General features: G+C 42.0%; 1 protein-coding gene across 21 annotated transcripts in view; it reads left to right on the top strand.

Moving 5' to 3' along the window:
- Znf618 (zinc finger protein 618) overlaps positions 1-24,593 on the top strand; it is a 165,465-nt gene that overhangs the window by 126 nt on the left and 140,746 nt on the right. The window contains exon 1 of one of the 21 annotated variants that reach the window (XM_074051206.1): positions 482-11,065. The exons of the other annotated variants lie outside the window; for them this stretch is intronic. The gene's annotated coding sequence lies outside the window, so the exon portion shown is untranslated. Of the gene's footprint in view, positions 1-481; positions 11,066-24,593 lie in introns of those variants that run through there. 21 annotated transcript variants of the gene reach the window in all.

The raw sequence follows: 24,593 nt of genomic DNA, 5'->3' as shown, positions 1-24,593 counted from the left end.
CGCGGGGGCCGGGGGGGCGCCGCGCGCGGGGCCGGGGCCGGGGCCGGTCGGGGGGCTGGCGGGGCTACGCCGGCTTTGCGGGGTGCTCGGCTCGCGGGCGGGCTTTTTTGTGGGCGCAGCCGGGAGGGCCGGGGTCCGGGAGCTCCCCCCTCTTTCCCTCCCCCAAACGCTGCGGGGTGGGCGCGGGTCGCGGGGAGGGTGTGTGCCTGGCCGGACCCCCACCCGGTGCCCCCTGCAGCCCCGGGCTCGGACCGGAGCCCAGAAAACAAAGCGGCGAGAGAGCGCAGCAGCCATTGCAGTTTGGACAATTCACATTTTGCAAAAATGCAACCCCTTCCAGCGCTCCCCCCTCCCCCCCAAATTTGCAATTTCCCCCTGGCAGCCTCAGCACTCGGGGTCCCCTCCTGACCCCCTCCCCTCCCCCGGAGATCGCCCCTTCCAGGCCCCCCATCTTTGCAACAATCTTTTTTTTTTTTTTTTTTAGGCCATATTTCCCTTTCTCAATTTTTTTTTTCTAATTTTTCTTCAAACGGTAGTTTTTTCCCATTAAAACGACGCCACCTAGAGGATACTATTTTGTAAATAAAAAAAGAAATTAAAATTGAAGAGAAATATTTTTTATTTCTTATTTTTTCAAAAGTTTGTGCTACCAGGCAGTGCAGGGGAGGAAGAGATTCTTTTTTTTTTTCTTTTTGGGAGTGAAAATTTTCACTTCGATTTTTGTAGGAGCGTGCAGACAATTTTTATTTCTGAAGCCAAGATAATATGTTAAATGAAAATTAAGCTGGAATTTGAATGAATTCAGTACTTGAAGGGGAGAAAGCAAAAAACCTTCTAAAAGCAAAGTCAATTTGGCTACCCAACTCATTTTACTTTGGGAAAAAAAGTAATTGGAATGAGGAAAAGAGAGAAATTGTTGACTTTAGGAAAAACTGGGAGAATTGGCTTTATGAAGCAATTAGAAATTGTACTTCATTGTAATTTGGAACTCGGTTAGCTCAGTGGGCAAAAATGACTAATTTTACCATTTGGCAATATTTAAAGTTTTCCATTTTCAAGGAGGAAGGATTTAAAAGAGAAAACAGATCATAAAATGTTGGCTTTGGACACACCCAAAAATTGTAGTTTTTTTTTTTTTTTAATTTTGCATTTACATTTTACTGCATTTAAATCCTAAGATTCTAAAGAAAAACAGAAACTGGAAAAGTTAGAGTGAAATCCTATCTTTCTTTTTTCTGTATTTGTTGGGTTTTGCGTGTGTTTTTTTTGTTTTGATGGAATAATTATGACTGTTTTCTGATTTTGTTTCCTGAAAGGTCTAGGCATTTCTTTTTTGTTGTTGTTTAATAGAGAAAATGTCAGGAATCTTTTTTGAGCAATATTCAGAGAGAAAAAAATGTAAATTCATATGTTACACAAATTGAGTAGTCCACAGATTTGCAGGAGAGACCGCCATTAAAATAAGATATGCATAATTAACATTATTATGAAAAAACTAACAGTGGATTCAGAGAAGCCCATTTTTTTATGACATGTGTCTGAATCAATTGATGAAGACAAGGAATGAGAAATCCTTTCTGATGAAGAAAATTTTCCCTTCTCTGTTGTTTTCACTCTTCCAATTGGAAAAATTTTATTATTATTATTATTTAAAAAAAATACCTAGATTGGTTTCAGGCCTTTTTGATTGTGATGTGGGGTTGTTAATTTATTAACATTTGGTATCTTTAAAAAAAAATAGATTACTTTCGAAACGGAAGGAAATCTGTTAGCCTTGATCATTTGGGGGGGGGTGCTGTGACCAACAAAAAGCACAAATTTTGCTGATCTAACAACAACAAAAAGATTAAGAGGGATGGGCAGAGAGATGAAAAATCTGATTCTTACACATGTTCCCTGGTAGAACACTTTGCTGAAGAAATGGGGTAAAACAGCAACTCAGCTGATTCTAGCAGCAAAATTTATTATTTTTTTTAAAAGAGAAAAAAAATCAAAATACAAAGAAAAGCCAAACCCAAAGGTACTTGCCTTTGGAATACGAAAACATCTCTATAAACAGTATTTGATGTGAAGATTTTCCTCCAAATGAATCCTATGAAGATGAAACAAAAAAGAAAAAAAAATTTTTTTTTCAGAACACAAATTTTGACTGAACTGAACTCTGACAGATGAAAATCAGGCCCCTATCAAAAGAAGAAGGGTCATTTGTGATAAGTTAGTATCTGACTAGAACTGCTGAGGATTTTGAACCATTAAAAAAAAAAAGTTTTAGATTTTTGACTCGAGAGGAGTCTATTGGTAGTACTTGCAGGGGCAGGAGGACCTTGTGGGGGGGGTGCAAGATCATAGTCACACAGGGCAAGGGTACGAGACCCCAGACTCCTGTGGCCAGCTACCATCTGGTCTGGGAAGAACTGGTGGGTGGCCCCCCATCCACAGCTTCCCAACTCTATTTTATGGAAATTGGATTTCTAAGGGGATACTAATTGTGCAAAATGCATTTGACAGGGGCACAGGTTTGACATTCCCCGTCGTCACCATTGCATTTGGGAGATTTTATTTTTTTAGTAACGAAATCCTTCAGGGCTGACTGGCCACATTCTGACATATTTGGAATGAGTTTTTTTTTTTTTTTTTTTTAGTAGCATAATTAAAATTTTTTTTCTGTTGAATTATTTAGGCCGATGCTTAGGACGGTCAAGGAATTTATAATTTCTAAGGGGCTCTGGAAGCCTCATGAGGCAGTAGGCCCAAGTTTAGCAGTGATGGAGGACGACTGAATAAGCGATGGTTGCAAAGGGGTAGGGTAGAGGCATCTGAGGAAAAGTCAGTCTTGTAGATAACAGGTTATTTCTGGTGCAAGGAATAAAAATATTACAGCATGTCTCTTTGTGTGGCCTGGAATCTCCTGATACAAGTCAGATTCTTTCATTATTTCTGATGAAATTTTGTTCTGTTGTCTAATGGTTTAAAAGGAACCCATGGCTAGAAATGGAAAAATCATTTCTGTAGATAGGCCTGTTTTTTTTTTTTTTTTCTTTCCTTACAGAATTGGTTATTCTGATCATGTTTGTTGTAAAGGAAATAGAAGTGCGTGATGGTCCTGTTGGGGGCGGGGCTAGTTTCCTTTTGTTTCTATTGGTGTCTCTGGATTGAGGTTTGACCTGGGCCTTTTCTCTCTCCACTCCTCTTTCAGATGGAAGTGTGGCCAGAAATGGATATAAGTAAGAGCTAATTTTTATTAGCTTGTGTCTATTCATCAGTTTCTTATAATATTGGGCAAAAGATCTGGCAAATTGGACTTGAGGGGTGGTAATTTGATGATGGCTTGAGTTATTTTGGTGAAAGATCATTTATACTCAGTTTCATAGTGGAGACTCTTATTACTTAATGTTTTGCTTTTCTGCCTAAGGAGGTTTTTTTTTTTTAATTTTTTGTTTCTAATAACGTTTGAAATTTCAAGGGCCTGCTTTATAGCTTGACTTCAGACTAAGCGAGGGAAAATGACTTGCTTATACTTTCAGCCCTGCACAGAGGTACACTTGAACAAGGGTTCTTGCTTTTCAGGGGAGCAAAAAGATCGCTGGTCAGTGTTAAGCCTGACCTCTCCTTGGTCTTAGAAGCCAAACAGCCAATGGTTTGTTTTCTTTGAGAAGTAGTTTTAAACTCTTTCCATGTCTGATACACTTTCTTCCCACCTGTGGCTCAGCTCTTGGCATGCTGCTACCCCTGTCCTCAGAATCCTTATGTCTTGTCTTTGGTGGGTGACAAGAACTTCCTTGCCCTGTTGCTGGATGTAGATAAGCTGACTCTTCTTGGTCATATGAAATTTTCAATGTTTTCCATAATCTATTCATGTTTCATATAAGTGTGTCTTCTCTCTTGGTGGTGTGAAGTGGCTTTGTGGGTACTCAGGATGCCTAGCTCTCTCAAGGTCTTACTGTGTGACCTTGGAAAAATCACATTTTCCTGCTGGACCCCAGGAAACAATGATCATGTTTGTAAAATGAGCACTTTGAGTCCGATCAAGGATAGTAATAAGCTGGTTTCCTCTCTGATTGTAACTCCAGGGGATTGGTTGTGGCTGCCTGGATCAGTGTGTTGAGAAGGCTTCTGGGGCTGTGTGTGGACTCCCACATTCTGGAGAAAACACTGCAGTGGTCAAATAGCAGTAGCAATCAGAGTGGAGAGGGTACCTCTTAATTACCGTACCCAGGCTGGCCCTCCAACCACCTTCCATCCCTGGGTTGTAAAGCCAATTTGGTAAGTCACAGTCAGTATTAAAGAAAAAGAGAACAGAATAGAGTAGAGGGGCACAGAGCAGCAGAGGCATAGGAAGTACTGTCTCATGAAACTTGTTTTATTTCTGTTTGTGGATGTATGTGTAGAATGTGGAATACACTTTCTCCCATGGGTCACACTCAAAAGAGTTGGAAAGGCACTGGGTGAGCCCCAGGATGCCCTATACTTTATTATAGCTTGCACTTTATCTTCTCATTTACTACTTAGTTGACTTGAGGGGAACCCTGTGGGTAAGTGTCCTGTGCTAAATGTTTTGTCCCCTGTGTGAGCAGCCTCAAGGACTAGCTGTGAAGACTCAGTTGCATGGGTGGTCAGGCAGGAACCCCAGCTTGTTGGCTTTGCAGGGACTGGACAGGCAGGTTCTGGCTGACTTTAAGGCAGCCTGGTTGCTGGTCCCCTTGCTGGAGAGGAGATGGAAGGTATCGTGAAAGCCCTCTCTCCGTGGGAAGTTCCATCTATGTCGGTGCTATATTTAAGTTTTAACCAGTCTCTGTGTGAGTCTGTATTTTTGTGTGAATGAACTCTCTCAAAACCTCCAGAATTGCTGCCTTAGTCTCCTCGTCTTTTAGATGTGTCAGACTTGTGTGGGCCAATAGAAATAGAATTCAGACCACAAGTTCAAGCCATGTGTATGAGTTAAGATTTTCTAGTAGTGTATTGAAAGGAATGAAAAGAAAGTTGATGTTGATTTTAGTAAAGTAAGTATGTGCACAAAACTATCATTTCAACATGCCATCAATGTAAAAAGTTATTAATGTGACGTTCTGCACTTTTTGGGGGGATTAAGTAAGACTTGGAAATCCGTGTGCATCTTCCTCCTTTGGCGAATCTCAGTTCTGCCCACCTGCCTTTCCTGTATCTAATGTGCAGTCACGTGTGGCTAGTGGCTACCAGAGTGGATAGTGCAGGACCAGACTTATATTCCATGTGGTCACCTTCTGGCTGGCCTCTGAGGGTAAGCAATGTCTTTGACCTTGTTTTTGCTGGTGGGACTTACTCCTTGAGTACTGTCTGAAGGCCTTTTAGCCTCTAGTGGTGATGAGGTCCCTCCATGTAACCCCTCTTGGCTAAAGTGGTCCACATTTCCCTTCTTTTTGGCCCAAAGCAGTCTTCAGCCAGGGTTGGGCCAGATACTGGAGCTGAGAATGACAAACGAGGGCTGGAAACTCCAAGATGGTGTGGCGTAGCACGTGTCCTGCTGAAGTTGAGAAGTGTGGGAAAGGGACAGTCATTGCGTGTGGGTTTTAAATCAAGTGTTGCTTGAAAGAGGGATGAAGATATAAAAAGATAGCAGGTGGCCAGGACCCAGGGTGGAGGCCCCAGGGGAGGGAGGAGCTCAAGGGCAAAAGATGGGCTGTCAAAGAAATCATCTTGTAATTGAAAACATGGAATTATGAAGAAATTCTTGCAGGGTGGGCCTGAGGTCAGACACATAGAAAGTTTGTGACATTCACCCAGTTGGCAGAATGGAAAGCTAGATTTGAGGTCAGCCAGACCAGAGTTTGAAATCCAGCCTCATGGTGTGGTTAGCTTTGTGTTACTTTGGGAAAGTCATTTCTAGTTTTGGAACCATAACTTTTGCATCTGGGGGTGGGTGGGTAACAATCCTGACCTTTAAGGGTGTTATATGATTAAATGAAGAGGCAAATGTTAAATATTCAGCCAGGTCAAGGTCCTTAGTTAGTTGACTAACTAAGTTAGTTGTTAGTTGACTCTTGACCCAGTGGCCCATAGGTCTCTGTCTGGGAAGACTTCGTCTCACCTATGCCATTTTGGGTAGTTCTGGAAACTTGGTGGCTTATCTTTAGTGGCAGAGTTAGGCACCAGAAAGTATATATACCTTTTTTTTTTTTTTTTCCCCTGTTGCTTCCAAATGGTCTAGGATGAGACTTTTATGTCAAAGTCTTCTTAGTGCTGTCATTCCAGGAATGTTCTAGCTCCTCGAATATTTCTGGATTTGTTTCCGAGCTGTGGCACAGTCTCTAAAAGACATAAAACTTCATTATCCTGCCTTTATGCCATTTCCTGCATTCGTTTTTGCCCATGAAGAACGAGAAGCCTGGAGAGGAGCTGGGCTTCTTCTTCCCAGGTAGAGTTAATTTCCCTGCCCCTTGGTACTTCCCAAACCCTGTGGGCTAGCAGATGAGAGCTGGTTGTTTGCCTTTCTGCTTCTCCAGCCAACTGGTGACTTCCTTGAGGGGAGAGATCATGGCTTACTCATTTTAGGGTCTGGCACAGAACTCCAGCTCAATAAACATTTGATGACTTAATTTGACTTTTAGAAATAGCTCAGTCAGATCTCAGTCCAGTGAAGAGTGGATAATCAGCTTGGGTTTGGCCATTTGGTGAAAACCAGTGTCTTCTTAGGGAGCCACATTTTCTTACAGCTGGCTCTGAAACCCAAGGCTTCCTTGGAATAGTAAGTTCAAGTGGGATCCTTTGGCGGGAAAATGCTTTCTTTGACTGCACATGTCTTGGGGAATTTTTAAAAAGTTCCCCTGACTGCTTATGCTACTGCCCTATTCACACATTCTGTATGCAGTGTTCCTTTAGAATGGATGGGGTGCTAGTGGGGTCACCATCCAGATGGCTGACTCACAGGGCTGGTGAGCAGGCTATAGCATTTCCAGGGAGGTGGGAGTGCCTGGCAGTGGGCTGTTTTTGCGAGGAGGTTGTCTTCTTAGCCATGTGCTTAGGAACTGGATGATGGGGCTGTTTGCAGAAGATGGGCCCCTTAAACTTGAACTAGCTAAATGTGTGATTGATTGTTCAACCAGACCCTATCTTTGGTTGGATTCTGGTTTACAGATGCCAAATATCAACAGAAAATTTATGAGAGTAAGTTTTATGTAAAGTGCCATTATTTTTAACCCTTTATTGCCCAGCTCAAGCAAGTTAGCATAGGATCCTGGTTTAAGACGGACCACTTGTCCTCAGTGTCCCCTTTCTACACTTTCATATTCCTGAAATGTGGGTGTCTTGCAGCTGTGTGTTATTTTAGCAACCACTTTCTCCCTCTTCGTTTTTCTTCTCAAAAAGTTGAGCATGCACTTTATAATCTCAGGAGCTTAGGAAGCAGGGTGTCTTGTTCTGGGTGGGGTGTGCTGTGACCCTGGGGAGTTCCAGACTGCTCTCTTTTACCTCACTTTTTCTGGGCTCCATTTCTCTACTTGTGCTATGAGGCAAGACTTCACCTTGGGAAGAAGCACCTGGAATTCCAACTTAGCACCTCTTTCCTGCCATGTCTTTGGGTGAGTTTCATAATTTTGCTTTTCCTCTAAAAGGTGTAAACAGTCAATGGGAAAGAGTAGAAACCCTGAAATAGGCCTTCTGTGCAGAAGGACACAGATGTACTGTCCCTCCAATGGCAGAAACCAGGGTGCCATTTCCAAGAGCAGAATGAATAGGTTGAATTTGGAGGGATAAGATTTGGCTGCCCTTTTGGTTCCACCACTTAATCATTTTGTGATCTTTGCCAAAGCATTTCTCTGCACCTTATCTTTCTTATCTGTCATGTGGGGAATGATAAAACTATTGATAACGATGATGACCACTATGATGGTGATGCACAGGGTTGTGAGATGTGTGAGAAAAAACTTTGTAGCAGGCAAAGGGCTTTTCACTTTCAGTGTGTTACTTCTTTGTATGTCCTCGAGTGCAGGGATGGTAAACAGGTAACACCCATGAGGCCCCTTCCCATCTTCCAGTCTTTCGCAGACATCACTAATCAATCACAGCGTTCTTTTCCATGCGTAAGTCTGGTCAGTGGCCTCAGAGTGCTTCTCAGTACTCAGCTGCTACCAGTCAGCTGAGTTTAGTATGAGACATAAAGCCAATTTGTTCTTCCTGATCTGGTCATTCCTTCCCCATCCCCAACACACAACCTGAGAAACTGAGGCTGTGGAAGGAAGGTAGAATGACTCACACCAAACTTCAGTACTCAGGAAGAGATGGGATTAAAAACTTCAGATTTCTTAACTCCTTAACCAGTGCCTTTCTTGCTATATGCACATTCACTGTGTCAAAAGGAATTACAGCTAATTTGGTCTTGAGGAGTAGTGAGAGAATCCTGGCCCCTCTCTTCCTTGTTATAATTAGATACCCTTGGGGCTGTCATCAGAGCAGGGCTGGATGACCTGCTTCTCAGCCTGATCATGGAGTGATCAGGTTTCAAAGGGGAGCTGCTGGTGGAGAGAGGGGGTTGGGGGCGGGGCTCTGTGGCTGGAGGGGTGTCCATCCTTTCTGGTACAATATGGATGAAGGTTCCTGAATAGTGACCTGGGTTTGTGACATGTTTGCTGTTCACCCATTCCCGACAGATGAATTTGTCACATCCTTCTGCATCTTCATTTCTACATCTGAGAAATGGGCTGGTAAGAATCCTTTCCAGCACTGAAGCAAGATAACATGGGTCAGAATTAACACATTCATGCTAATTTTTATACCCAGTACTGATCACTGATTTTTAGTGCCATGTTGGGTAAATGTGCACAGCAACAGTCACAGACTGGTGCCCACAAGGTAAATTGGTCCCTTACTTATCTCCTCGTATTTTATGTTATCATTTTTCTAGTCTAGGGTTTAAAAAATTTGGAATTCTGGGGTCCTTCCAGGGTTCTGTGCTGAAGTCTTCAGTCTTCTCCCATGTGTCAGTCATGCATGTGGCTTGCCTCACCCGGGGAGGCACTGGCCACTGGGTCCCCTGACAGCCTCTCCTTGCTTACCTGTGAAGTGGGAAGGAAGATTGTTCACTCTTGCACCCTGCCAGACTTCCAGAGGCCACCTGTGGAGTAACAGCTGAAAAGTGCTTCAGGAACAGCCAGCTCCTGGAGAAACGTTGGTAAAGACTCCTTTTCTTAAAAAGAAGAGGAGAGAGGCTGAGGTGAGAATGGCATTGAGTCGACAGAAAAATAATATAAATATTTTGGCTGACAAAGCGGGATGGGGCTTCATATAAGCTAACGAGAATACGTGGAGTCAGGTGCTGCTTGGCTCTCTGGGCTGCTATAGGAAATGGTAGACTCCACAGTTTCTTGAAGGGTGCCCTGGGTTAGGGGGTCCCATCTGTGATTCCTAGGGGCCAGCCCTGGGCTTGGGTGGGGGCTGGAGAGGAATGAAGCGTGCTGTCTCCCCCATAGGTGGAATGGTGTGGAGGAGGCTCCTGATGGCTTTCAGCAACCCCTGCTTGCACTTGTTACTAAATTCTAACTCAAACCTTGGCTCATGCACTGATGTCCACAACAGTGGGCCTGAGGAACTCTCTCCACTTTGAGTCCTGCCATACAAGCTCCCATCTGCCCCAATATTTTTCTGGAAAATTGGGGTAGTGAGGATGGAAATTTTTGTTGCATAAAATTTTGCAGGGAAATGTGTCTTGATTTATTTTGGGCGTAAGAGTTTTGCAAGCCAAGTAGACATTATCAGAACACTTGGAATGCCCAAAGAAAATAGATGAAGACATATTTGAATGTTGGAGAATTTTCTTTTTTACATTTCATCAGTTGGGAAAAATATAAAAATTTAAGTGTGTTTATGTGGGTGTTTCTTCTAATGGATGCTGGAAAAGCAGAAAGTGAAACTGATCTGAAATAAAACTGAAACTGGCCTGAAATGAGGCCTCTGGGAAGGGAGCCCCCTGGGTGCTCCTAGCCTTAGGTGGAATTTGTTGGGAGGCTGCTCTTTAATTGGAGGAGTCTAGAGCCAAAAAAGGCTCATTGGAGATTATTTGAGCCTCTGCTGTCTAATACATCTTGGAAGCCACTGTCCGAGAGTGACTGTTAGCATCTGAAACATGGCTAGTCAGTCCACATGGGTTTTAAAGACTTAGTAAGAAAACAACCCTAGCAGTTTTAATTATTTAACATTCGTTACAGCTTGAAATGATTATATTTTCTATATTTGGTTAAATAAGATACATTATTAAAATTAATTTCACCAGTTTCTTTATCCTTTTTTTTGTTAAATAATGTAAGCCACAGGGAACTTTGAAATTTTCCGTGTGATGCCTATTGTATTTCGATTAGCTAGTGTTGATTTAATAGATCAACCCTTTGTCGGTGAGGAGGTGGAACCCCAGGGAAGGAAGTGGTTTACCTAGAGTCCTTCAGGGGCTTCAGCAGCTATCTGGATGGGCCTCAGGACACAGACTTGGAGGAGACTGAGGATGATGATGGTGCTGGTGATGGTGGAGTGATGTGGGCTCCAGCATCACTTCGTGGTGAAAATAGAGGGGGTAATGGGAATTTGTGAGAGGAAGGGACACACAGGGAGGAGAGAGGCATGGATTAGTAATTTTGGGGAAAACAGCAGTTTCCCCTTAAAACACAAGTTAAGCACTTGGGAAGAAAGTAAATCCAAGACCAGCAGACACAAATCTCAAAGATAACCCCTTGACAACTTCTCTGCCTGCCCCCCAATCCTAAGGTCTATTTAGTCTTTGAATTGGGCTGTGCTTCAGGGCAGATTGGACAAAGAGACCCAGGTCACACTCAGGCTGTGGGTTTTGGGTCCTGGGGTGGGGAAATGGAAACCATGCTTTTGTTGAGTAACACTTTTTTCCCTGTTATCACTTGGAAGTAGGGCTTCTAAAAGATCCAGAGGGCATGCTGTCTTCAGGAGCAGAGGTGGCAGGAGGATGGCTGTGTACTTCCCCACCTCCAGCCTGGTTCAGAGACCTGGAGAGGGATGACAGAACCAAGGGGGAGAAGCGCTGAATCTGACTTCCCAGCCCAGCACGCCTGCCCTGAAGGAATCTGAGCCATGGGTTAGGATTTATTCTTACACATACAATTTTGTTTTTTTAAATCAGAAACTCTGTCAAAAGCTTGAAGTTTAGCATTCTTACTTATCTTACTTTATTTTATTTTTATTTTTTTGGTGGGACTAGGGTTTGAACTCAGGACTCCTCTTAAGCCACACTTCCAGTCCATTTTGCTCTTGTTATTTTGGAGGTGGGGGTCTAACTATTTTCCAGCTTGGCCTTCAACCATAGTCCTCCTGATTTCAGTCTTCCAAGTAGCTAGGATTACAGCCATGAGTCACTGGTGCCTGGCATATCTTACTGTTTTTGCAATGGAATTTTTCTGTCTTGAAACTTAACCATTGTACATTTGCTGAGTGCTCTTTATATGCTGTGCACTGGGCTAAGCATTTAACATCTATTTTCTCATGTAGTACAACCACCTCCCAACTTTTCAGGATTATGTTTTGATTTTTTTTTTTTTTAATGTAAGGAAGAAGTTGAGATTCAAAGGTAAAAGGAGTTACCCAAGGTTATACAGGTGGGTAAGTGGCAGTTGGAATTCAGATTCAGGTGTAAGATCTTGTTCCATCTACAGTCAGGGAAGGTGCAGTAACTCCTGCAGGATGTGGATTTGGTGACTGGGCTGCACTTGAACTCAGGTCCTTCATACCCTGCTGGCCCTGCCCCTCACCTTGGCTGTGGTGGGCCCTTCTGAATCATGGTGGTTGGGAAAGCTGCACTCCCTGCTCCATACAGCTCTGAGCCGGGACTCCCTGGCTTTCCTCCCCAGCTCCTGTGTGCTTCAGCAGATCAGTGGGCTGTGTGTTCCATGAGCCAAAGCCTTTCATACCACGTTTGAAAACAGTTGCAGAAGGTTTGCTGTAATTAATTACATTTGACATACTTGGAATCCGGGCCTCCTGGATTCAGAATGCAAATTTATGCCCAGACAGATGTAAGGTACGTTTGCAGCCAAGAGTGCTGGTGTGTCCCAGCCAGGGCCAGTAGCATTGCTTGCTGTCCTAATGGGATGTCACAGGCAGCGAGAGGTGGAGTCAGGACTCAACCCCGGGGATACCTGGAGCCCACAGACTGTTGGAGGAGAAACAGCTCTGGACTTCAGGGCAGGAAGTCTGGTCTCCAGTCCTGGGTAAATCTTTTCCCTTTATGGGCCTCAGTTTCTAGGAATAGGAGGGCAGTTAGGGAATCAGAGCTTGGAAGGCTGACTTTTGGAAATATAAACAGCTGAGTTGAGAAGATTTGAATGACTTAGGTAAGCAGTGGGCCATTGGACAGGAAGAGAAATGCCCAGGACAAGGCTGATACCTAGAGCAGGATGGTGCTGGCGCCAGAACTCAGTCCTTTTCCATCTTCCCACTCACGGATATTTGCCTCACCCTCTATTTCTGTGCTGCTCTGTAACAGATTTCCCCAGAATTCAGTGGCTTACAACAGCAATCATCCTTTATGGTCCCTCATGGGTTCTGTGAGTGAGGAATTTGAAAGTGGCTCAGTTGGTGGGTTCTGGCTCAGGGTCTGTCTGTGGTCATGGTCTTGTGGTGACTGGGATTTCTCTACTCTCACTGTTGCCAGGATTTGAAGACTCAAACAGCTGAGTCTTTTCGTGTGGAGGCCTCATACCTGGCTAGACTTGTCATGTGACCTCTTGAGGCTCTGAAGTGCATGCACTGTGAGAGAGAGCATACCAGGCAGGTGCAATATTACCTTTTCTGACCTAGCCCCCAAAGTTGTCCAGCACAGTGTAACTGTACTGCATTCTGGGTTTTTTTTTGTTGTTGTTGTTGTTTTGTGGTATTGGGGCTTGAACTCAGGGCCTTCACCTTGAGTTATTCCACGAGCCCTATATTTGTGAAGGGTTTTTTGAGATAGGGTCTTGCGAACTATTTAGCTGGGTTGGCTTCGAACTGTGATCCTCCTGATCTCTGCCTCCTGAGTATCTAGGATTACAGCATGAGCTACCAGCACGCAGCACCACATTTTGTTGATTGAGGCAGTTACAAAGTTGTGTCCAAGTCTGTCTAATGTGGAGCATCAGCATCACATGGAGCCCGAAGGATAAGAGACACACTGATGTGGCCATCTTTGGAAGATATAGGCCACTGTCCACCAGTCTGTCTAGAGGTTTCCTCTCCATCCGTCTCCCAACTATCCATCTACCCACCCCATCTTCCTATCCTTCAGAAATCTATCTTCTCATATGACTGTCCATCCATCTATTCCATTCAGTCACCCAGAGCCCAGATACATGTCTAGGAGCTTTTAATAATGGGTTCAAAGGGAGAATAGTATCAAGAACTTACTCAGTATTGGCCTGTATCCTCAGAGCAACCCTGTCACACAGAATTCTTATCATCTTTATTTTATGGAGGAAGCCACAGCATGGAGTAGCTAAGTGATTCGCCCCAAGGTTAAGCAACCTTGAGTTCAAGTCAGGGCCAGGACTTGAACTCAGGATTTCCTAACTTCCCCGTCCTGGGCTGCCTCCGTAGAGACAGTCCAGTCTGGTTTCTGAGTGTGAAATGTCTCTCCAAGAGTTGCTTCCCTATTCCTTTTTTTTTTTTTTCCCAAGTAGAAATAGGTTTTTTTTTCCTGGCCATAACAATAACACATTCATTACAAAAACATTCAAGCAGTCCTGAAAAGTAGGAAGACGATTCTTTAAAACAAATCACCTGAACCCTGAGATAACCACTGTTCACATTTTGATGACATTTTTCAAGTCATTTCCACATAGTTAAGTATATATGATTAGGGTTTTACACAAACGGGGTGGTATTCCACATGGTGTTCACTAGCTTGCTTTCCTTTTTCTTTTCAGACTCAAAGGTATCTTTCATTATCAACTCATATACATCTTTATTATTTTTCTGACTACATTGTATTTCTATTCTGTGTCCCCACATTCAGTACCCTATTGGTTTTTGGTCATTTCTGTTTTTTATTACTATAATTCACCCTGTGAGAAACAGCTTTTTATAAATGGTGTTTCTTACTAGTATGGGAATGTCTTTACCATCACTCTGGAAAACTGATTGCCAGGCCATAAGGGATGTACATTTTACAAGTAGACAGAACTTGCCCAGTGTCCCCAAGAGGTCTACATTTCTACGGTGACATTGTGAGTGCTCACTTTGTACATCTTGGTCATCACTTGTATTGCCAGTATTTTTGACCTTTGATGGCCTGGTTGGCAAACAGGTAAGGTTGACTATCTGATGGCATGTTTTTATTAATTACCTGTGCTGCTTCTTTTGTGACATGCCTGTTCAGCTATTTTGCCCATTTTTCTCTTGGGTGTTTATGAGCTTTTTTTTTGAAGTGATTTGGATTTTTGACATATTGAATCTTTGTTTTTAGCTTCCAATTTTTATTTTCTCCAATGTGTCATTTTAAAGCTGAGTTAATGCTATTTAGGAATAGTCAAATAAAATGCTTACTTTTAAAAATATTTACACTTTTGTTTTTGGATGTGTGTGTGTGTGTGTGTGTGTGTGTGTGTGTGTGTGTGTGTGACTTAAAAAGATTTATGGTTCATGCCTATAATTGCAGCACTCGGGAGGCTGAGGCAGGAGAGGGGAAGAATTTGAGATCAGCTTGGGCTACATGGCGAGACCCTGTCTCAAGAACCAAAAATATTTTTTTCCACATTAAGAATTTATAATGAAAAGGCAACCTACAGATGTGCAGAGAATATTTGCAAGTCATATATATCTGATAAAAAATTATTATCCAGAATATATAAAGAACTCTTGCAAATCAACAAAATATGTAACTCAATTTAAAAATGGGCAAATGACTTAGACATTTCTGTGAAGAAGAAGCACAGATGGCCGAGAAGCTGATGAAATAGTGCTTATCATCACTGGTGGTTAGAGAAATGTGGTTCACAACCACAGAGAGCTGTCACCTCTCACCCATTAGTACAGCTGCTATCTATACCAAACAAACAAACAAGCAAAAAAGACAAGTCTTGGCAGAGATGTAGAGAAATTGGAGCCCAGCTGTAAGATAGCTGGTGTAGGAAAAAAGTTAAACATAGACTCAACATAGGATCCAGCAGCCTCACCTGGGATATTTGTACAAAAGCTTGTGAAGCAGAGTCTCACCCGTGTTCATTTGGCAGCATTCCCAATGCCAAAAGGTAGCACTGATGGAAGCATACATGTAGGAAAGCTTGGGTGAACAAAGTGTGGTATATCCATACAGTGGAATCTTACCCAGCCTACGGAGAGGGAATCCTATTGTGTTACCACGTGGATGAGCCTTGAGGACATTAAAGACATGTGCTGTGTGAGTCCACTTACGTGAGGTTTCTAAGTCGAACTCAAAAACACACAGTAGGATGGTGGTTGCCAGAGGCCAGAGGAAGGGGAATGAGAAATTAGTCAGTGGGTATAGAGTTTTGAGTTGCACAATGTGAACACTTACCACTACTGGACTGGCCATCTAAATATGGTTAAGAGACTAAAAGAGAGAGTTAAACTTTTGCATAAACAAATCAACATTGACTTCCAGGAACATACCAGAAACGCCAGTGCCTGTATATCCCACCCTGTGTGCATAAGAGCTCATAGGAGATCTACTTATAATATGAAAAACAGACAAAAAAGAAGGTATACGATATTCAGCTCTCTTTTATTCCATGTAGGTTTTACTTACATTTAAATGTTTTCTCCATCTGGAATATATTTGTTTTAAAGGAGGGATATAAAGACCCATCTTTATTTTTATGTTTTACCTGACCTCGGTGAACCTGTCTCCTTTTCTACATGTAACAGCACTGATGCCAGGCTGGACTCTTTGCTGTGTTAACGTATTGGTGTCACTGTTTGAATCTGATCACTGTGAAGTAAACATTAATACTGGAATCCTATCTTCAGAGCAGACTTACGAGTAGCATGGGAATCACTTGTAAGTTGGGACGACCTTCTGAAGGGCTCCTTTACTAGGTGACTTGCTTTGTTACCCAGGCTGGGATAGGTGCCATTACACATAGAAAAGGAAACTGGTTCACTGAGGTCAGGGACTTTTTGTGTAGGAAGTGGCATAGTGGAGGCTGGCATCCAGGACAGTCCAACCCCAGAGGCTGTGAGTTTGTCTCACAACACACTCTGTTGCCTGGGTACTGGCTCTTTGGCTGGGGACCACAGAGTGTCTGCCTGCAGTGGTGCTGGCACCTGCCTATTGAATTGAATGCAAAGCGATAGGCCTGGCTTATCTGAAACAGTTCCCTGGCTGCAATTAGGTGTGCGCTAATATTTGCTTTAATAAGTTAATTTTAAAATAATCTAATACGCTTACCGAGAAATCAGAAGACAAGGAAATGAAAAGATTGTCTTAAGTGAATTTCAGTTCCTCTACTCACCATTAAAATTTTGATGGATTTTCTTCTACTTCTTTTATAAGTACATTTATATTATTTAAATCATAACATATTAGAATTTTTCTTTTTTTCCATTTTTCTTATTTTATTATGATGGAGGTACATTGTGACATTTACAAAAGTTCTTATAGTATTTCATAGTTAAATTCACCCCTCCATCATTCTTTATCCCTCCTTCCCGTATTTCTGGAATAGTTTCAACAGGTCTCGTTTTTCCATTTTCATATGTGAGTACCTAATACTTCCACTGTATCCACCCTCCTTCACCTTTTCCTTATATCCTCCCCCCTCTTACTGGTACCAACCCCCAGACAGGACCTGTTTTGCCTTCCTGTTCTCTGTTTTTGACAAAAGGCATTTTTGTTTGTTTAAGATACCTATATAGGGAGTTTCATTGTAACATTTCCATGTATGTATGTATTATCACTCAAATTGGTTCATCTCCTCTATTTTTCTCCTTTCTACCATAGTCCCCTTCTTGTGGTGATTTCAACAGGTTTAAAAATCCTACATTCATTCTTGTATAGGAAGTACATCAACCATGTTCACATTCTTAACTTCCTTCTTTTACCCTCCCTCTCTTGTATGTGACCTCTCTTTAGCGTGACCTGTTTTCCATAATATTGCTGTATTTGCATTGGGCCTGTATTCCACATCTGAGAGAAAACATGTGGTCTTTGGCTTTCTGACCCTGGCTAACTCCACTTAAGATGATGTTCTCTAGTCATCAGAATTTTTCTTCATTTTCTTTCCCCAGTCTTTTCTCACTTAGATGCTTGTCCTAATGACTTAAGACTGACAGCATTCACGGAAGAGAATGAACATAGTTTGTTTAACCCATACTCCGTTGTTGGACATCTGACTTTGCATTTTCATAAAATTACACTATAATGAACATCTTCCATATGTAAAATATTTTGAAGTTTTAAAACCACCTTCTTTTGCCATATTCACAAGGAGAGATTACTAGGTTAAGGGTAGATACTAGTTTAACACATTTTCATGTATCTTGCCTATTTTCTGGCATTTATTGGTGCTAGACTTTGGGAACCTCTCTTGACTTGGAAAAGAAATATAGTGAGTTCTTTAAAAAATGTTTTCTTGACTTTTTAATTATTATGAAAAGGGTTCATTCATGTTCAATGAGGAAAATGTAGAGAATATATGCAAAAAAGAAAATACTAATAATTACACATCTCTCCAGGATGGTGTATTAATTTCACATGTATCCTCGTGTTATTTACTACAAACATTAATTTTTCTCTTGTTTTATTAGCCAGAATTCACTAACAAACTTCTTTTTCATTTACTCTGACGTTTCACCTTTGGTGAACTAACTTGTAGCAGCCATACACATTTGCGCCAATGGTGGGTGACAGCCCTTTGAGGGGCCAAGGTGCTGAATCCATTTGAATCCAGCTCACAGCGTCTGTTGTGCATGTAGGAATTTCAGTGCTCTGGGACTGGTTGCCATAGGTAGTGGAGGGAAAGTTGAATCATGGTAAAGGGATGGATGAGAGCGGCATTTGAACTTGGCTTTGTAGTTGTGATTGTAATTGTACTAAATTTATACATTGACCTAGGTAAGGAGGATGTTCTTGCAATTTTATGGGTTTTACCCCATAAACATGGTCCGTCCAAAGTCATTCATGCTCACTTATTTGATTCACAGTGAAGTTTTTTAGTTTGCCACCTAAGTTTTAGGCACTTATTTTTAAACGTGTTTCCATATACTTGGTATTCTTACTGCAATTGTGAATGGGATCATTTCTCTCATTGTGTCTTCTGCCTAATTAATGCGGGTGCATAGAAAAGTTGTGGTTGTTCTGTTAGTGTAGAACTTAGTATTTTCTTAGTCTCAGTTGTTTCTAGGTGTATGATAATATCATATGCAAATACTGTTCGTTTTCCTTTTTCAAGATTGTCCTTTTCCCCCTTATTATGCATTGACTAGACCTTCCAGAACAATTTGAATAATAGCAAGGATAACAAGTATTCTTGTATCGTCTTATTATTTTAGTGGGAAGGATTCTACCATCTCGTGATTAAGTATGATGTTTTAATTTGGTTTTAGAAATATATTCTTTATCACTAAATATGCAGCCTTCTGAGTTGCTAAGAATTCTTTATTTTTAAAATTTTATCAAGATGGATGTGAGAGCTATGATATTGGAGTGATTTTCACTTTTCTGTATTTGAATTTTTTCCTACATAACAGAGTGTGAATCATCCCCTCCCCCACCATAAAGCTATTTAGTAATAAGAGGGGGAAAGGGATGATGAATTTTTAACAAATGCCTTTTCATTATGTACCCAGATGGCCATATGGTTTTCTTCCTTTGATCTGCTGATGTGATGAATTATATTAATAGATTTCCTAATATTAACCTCTCCTGGAAGGAGCCCATGTTGTCCGTGGTGTTTCATTCTTTTAATATGTGCAGGGTCCCTGTTGCAGTATTTTCATTGGTGACATTGCCCTGCACTTTTATTTTTAATGTGTCGCTTTTCTTGTGCTTAAGAAGTTAGTGTGTGCTGGGACCAAAAACAGTTTCAGTCGTGTTGTTCCTGGTAGTGGCTGCTGAGACGCGGTGTGGAGGATTCTAAGCCTGTGTGTATAAACAGTCGATTGTTTTGTGAGAGGGTAGGAAATGAGAGTTTGAGTGTGCATGCCAGATGTGTGTTTGTAGCCCCTGCCTGGAATGATTTATACTGTACAGGAACTGTCTGTCTTCTGAAAGTTTAAAATAACTTGCCATTAAAACTCTCTTGTTAGGCTTTGGTAGATATTTTCCACCATAATCCTTTATTTAATAACTTTCTTGGCTTTGTTAGCCTTGAAATAATTTTGATCACTTATGTTTTCTTAGACATTCATTTCATCAGGATTGGAAGTATATTTGTATCTAGCAGAATATAACGTTATTTTTAGAAATGTCTTCCGTGTGGTTATGTTTCTTAATTTGACTTTTGGAGTTGCAGTTGTTTTTCTTTAGTTCTTGGTTGAATGACTGGTTTCAGGGAGCTATTTGATTGTTTTTGTACACTAAAATATTTTTTTGTGCCTAAAATTTTAAAGCTATTTGTCAGTTCTAACCACTTGAACTATTTCCAAATTTTATAGTTTTATATCACATAAATATACTTTTCTGCTTTCTTTACATTTTTAAAGTTCTTGAATACTTACCTCTTTATTTTTTCTACTTGGTAGTCAATGAATTTTCCTCTGAGTACTTGTTTGGTCACATCCATAAGCCTTACTGTAAAATATTATTATTTTCTCTCCTAATGTATAATTCTAATTTCGAGGTTTCCTTTAGTTTCAATTTCTGTGTGGTTTCTCTTTTTATACATGTTAATTTTATTTATTTTTATCCTAAGAAGAAAATGATAGTTTGCTAGTGATAGTTTTGCTTTTTTGGAACTTACTGAGATTTTTAAATTCCTTTTTAGATACTAATTTGTGTAAATGTTTCATTTGCTTCCAAAAATAATTTGTATTTCGAGGCTTCACTGTTTACTGTCTACGTGCATATCTCATCTCACCGACTTTATACATTATATTTTTCAGATTCTCATCTGAAAAATCACATCGAAGTTTTTTATTATTTCAAGAAGTTGAGAGTGTTAATGTTTTCCAATATTATCATATCCCTCTGTTTTCATCTTTTGCTTTATATATCTTACTTGATATATTTTATTGCTAGGTTTATTTGGCAGAAGTATACTTGCCTGCTATATTTTTGGGGGTTTATGCTCATAATTTGGTAGAATAGGTCTTTGATCTGTTTTCTGCTTTCTGTTTTCAGTTCTGGTTTTCCTAATTTTTATAATTCTTTTCCTGTTTTACATGTATTTTTGATACAGTTTCATTTAATTGAGAGAGTAATTGTGCATATTTATAGGTTAGCTTCCACCTTTAATTCTAATGATTTTTATACAGTACTTCCCGCTTTCGCTTGTTGTAATTTACTTGGTATAGATTTATGTAATTATTTTAGTTTTGCTCTTTCTGTGTCCTTGGGAAAAAAAACTATTTGTCTTGGATAGCATGTAATTTTTTTATATTTAAAAACTCAAGAGTCCGAGAATCTGTTTAAAATATGGAACTTCACCTCTATTATGTTTATTGTAATAACATTATTTAATAATACTAGTTATTAATATTAGTAATTAATGTTTAATTAATTATATAATTAATAATTAGCATTTATTATTTCTTTTATTTAATTTTAGTTTTTTTCCTCTAAGTACTTGTATAACTCCTGTGAATGGCAACTTGGATGAATGTAGCATTTTGGTTTATGTATTTTACCCCTGAGCATTCTAGATGTGTAAATGCCTAATGTTGCTAATATTGTAGGAGAGTATTCAGAGGCCATATGACATTTTTTTGGTATAGTTCTCCTACTTCCTAAATGCCCATCTTTTTTTGGGGGGACAGTACAGGGGTTTGAACTCAGAGCCTTGCACTTGCTAGGCAGGTGCTGTACCACTTGAGCCACTGCACCATCCCTTTTCTGCTTCAGTTTGTTTTTCAGATAGTTTCTCCAGCTTTTGCCTGGGCCAGCCTCTGACCTCCATCCTCCTACCTCTGCCTCCCAAGTAGCTGGGATTACTGTGCCCACCCCTGTGTCATACTTTTCTTCAAGGACCATTCCAGGCTACATCTGTGTTTGGGTATACTTTAATTAGTTCCCTAGGAAAATGTACTTTCAGAACATGTAGCTCTGAATCCTAGGGCAGCGTTTGCTCTGTTTACCCATTGGTCTCATCACTTCTTGGAGTGACAGTTACCCAGATCTATCCACACGTCCATAGTGTTTGCTCTCCAAAAAAAATTCTCCTTCTTTTCTAGTCTCTTTTAATGTTTCCCTTTGTGTCTGCAAGTGCTTCTTGAGCATTTCCTTTGCATCACTCAGCTTTCTGCATGGAGACTTCTGCTGCGGGCCGCCTCTGATGCTGCCTTTCGTTCTGCAGTGCTGTCACTTGATTGCCTGCATGAGCTTCCCCTTCTATTTTGCTCTGTCTTTGTCTTTCATTTCATTTCAACACAAGGAGGGTGTGCATAAAGTACTTGCCTGCTTCCTAGAGAGTCTGCTGTCTGTGTTTCTTCCCTGAGCCCTGTGGAATGTGTGGCTCCTTTTTGTTACTCACTTAGTTTCTTTCTTCCCTTACTGGTTTTACTTAGCATTCAGAGGAAGGATAAAGTGGTGTGGTCTGATGTAGACCCTAAGGTGACACTGGCAGCTGCTTTCTGGGATCTTGAGTTGAAAGAGAGGGCTGGATGTACAGACTGTATCCAGCAGCCCCAGGTCGGCTGCACCAACCTCATGTGGCCCCCTGCATTGGTTTGGGCCTGGTGTTTTGTCCACATTCCATCCTGGTAGGGCCAGGGTGGGTCAGGAAACCGGAATGGAAGGGGCTTAGCTGCCACTGGGGTTTCTCTGGGAATCCCACACAGGAGTCATCTGAGTCCTGGCACTTCCTCCTCCCACCCTGCTTTTGGTCTTCACCTTACCCACTCATCAAGGAGTGTGGTGGGAGGGTGGTCCCTGGGCTTTGCCCCTGCCCCCTCCATATCCAGCAGAAATTCCTTGTGGGTGGCTTGTTGGTGACTCGTCTAGATTTTAGGACATCCTTTTTCAGCAGGTTTGAATTATGATAAAATGCACATACAGCTTTTGCTGCCATAACCATTTTTGAGTGCACATTTGGTCAGTACATTCACATTGCTGGGCTCCCAATCTTTTCATTTTGCAAACCAGAAAGTCTGCACCCAATGGGCAACTCTACATTGTCTGTCCTTCTAGCCCTGGCAGCCACCCTTCCATTTTCTGCCTTTATGACTTTGACTCCACCAGGGACCTCGGAAGTGGAAGTATATAGTGTGTGTCTTTTTCAGACAGGCTGTTTCCTTAGCAGAATCTCCTCAAGATTCACCTATGTTGTAGCATGCTACATGATTTCCTTCCCTTTTAAAAGCTGAATAGTATTCCGCTGTATGGATATACCACATTTGTTTGTCCATTCTTTTGTCAGAGGACACTGGAGTGACTTTTGCGTTTTGGCTTTTGTAAATAGTGCTGCATGAACTTGGATGTGCAAATAGCTCTTGGAGACCCTGCTTTCAGTTCTTTGGGGTATACCTAGAAATGGGATTGCTGGATTACATGGGAATCCTGTATTTGTTTGACAACCCCTGTTTTTAACTGTGATGAACTCAAACAATTATGCCTGGTTGTTCACCTCATCATTACATTGAGTGGGCTGTGGGAGGATTCTTCTCCATTTTACAGATGAGTAAACTGAGGCACAGAGAAGGTGAGGCAGTGAGGGAGTGGCAGACTGAGGCTGGGACCCAGGCTCCTGTCTCCTAGCAGATCCCCCATCCCCTCTGCCCCTGTGCTGCTTCTGGAGATCCTGAGTGCCACTGGAGGGAGGGACGGGGCAGGACTGGGTGGGGAAACCTCATCATCTCCTCTCCCTCAGGGCAGAATCACTCCTTTGTCAAGCTTGTGGTCTTCCTCTCTTTTCCCTTGTCTGGCACCCTCAGGTTTTCTTGAGTCTTGGGCCTCAGTTTCTTCCCCTTTGAAACGGGCCTGTCCTGTCCCCACCCCTCCACAGCCAGGGGTGGCCGGGGCCCTTCCTGCTCCTACAAGCACAGGGGCCAACTCTCAGGGCTGACTAACATCTGCTTCCTCATCTGGTCCCAAGCTCTTTCTTAATTACCCACTGAATTGGCTCTAACAAAATGCTGACAACTTGAATGAGACATTAGCTGATACTTCAGCGCCTGTGCCAGGCCCTCATGGGCTTTTCCATGACAGGCCAAGCCAGGGCCCAGCCAGAGCCCTTATTCCCTGGCTGGAGTCCCCATTCTGGCTGAGGGCACATGCCAGCCAAGGTGCAGGGTCATCATGGGGACTTGGAGCTCACACATGCTGCCTCCCCAAGTGCTCCTGTGCCGGGTCACAAACCGGGAAGTTTTGTCCTCTCTCCAGCACTCACTTCTTACTAATCTTCTGTGTCTTTCATCCCAAGTTACTGGCTCCGGTCTACTTGTTTGGTTTTGTTTCTTCTCCATGTTTCTTTCTCACTGGTCTTGAAGCAGCATAACTCTGTGTACTACAGCTGGGAGGTGGTAGTGGTGGGGGAATTGGCTGGACGTTCTTGGCTATGCAGTGCCCCCCTGTGTGCCATTCTGTGTTTGCATGAAGGGATCCTGTGAGAAGTGGTACAGCTCTTGTTCTCACTCCCGCGATTCTGAGAAGAAAGGGAAAGGCATCCATTTTCTCACTGAGTAGGGTAAGTAGAGTCGGAAGCTAACTAGGCAGGGTGAAGACCATAGGCTCTGGAGCCAGCCAGCCTGGATTCAAGTCTGGCATCTGCTCCTTCCCTGTGTGACCCTGGGGGTGTTGCTGAACCTGTGTCTTAGTGTCATTGTTAGATTGGGGGAGCAATCAGCTCGTAAGAGAATCAGTTATGAAAGCTAAACATGTTAGACTGTATGTAAAGTGCTGGCACCTGTCTTCCTTCCCTTCCCTTTCACCTTAGGTGTAGCAGGTCATCATTTTCAGCTCAGCACACTTAGCCACCTTTGGCTCGTGTCCATTCTGTTGTTTCTTTACTTTTGGTTCTCATTTTCTCCACCTGCTCTGCTCCTCGCTCGCTCCAAGCCATCCATTCCAGTGTATTTGGCATTGCTTCTTTTTTGTTGTTCGGGTGATACTTTAAATATGTATGTAGGTGATAAATAACGTTTTGATCTCATCCTAGTTCTTTTGTGCTTCAGCTCAAAGTTTGTGGTCCATCCACATGACTTCCAGCCACTGGTGAAGCCCACCCCTCCACCTCTGAGCACCTTTTACCTATGAGCGTTTTAATTAATGCTCAGCGTTGGGTTAATTGTAGGGCTCTATTGTTTGAGCGTCTCTAATCCAGAAACTCAGCATCTGAAATACGCTCAAATTTGAGTGGTGATGGTTTTGGATTTTGGAACAATTTGATGTCAGGTTTTTAGATTAAGGAAGCTTATCTAATGGAGCCTATGCAGATACTCCAAAATCGGAAAACCCTTGAAATTTGAAACATGGCTGGTCCCTGTGTTTTGGGGGTTCCTGGTCCTCTGGAGCTCATATGGTG

The sequence above is a fragment of the Castor canadensis genome, chromosome 13 (genome assembly GCF_047511655.1).
Source record: "Castor canadensis chromosome 13, mCasCan1.hap1v2, whole genome shotgun sequence".
Classification (NCBI taxonomy): Eukaryota; Metazoa; Chordata; class Mammalia; order Rodentia; family Castoridae; genus Castor; species Castor canadensis.
Note: the sequence above shows the minus strand (reverse complement) of the source record. Positions and strands in the feature narration are given on the sequence as shown.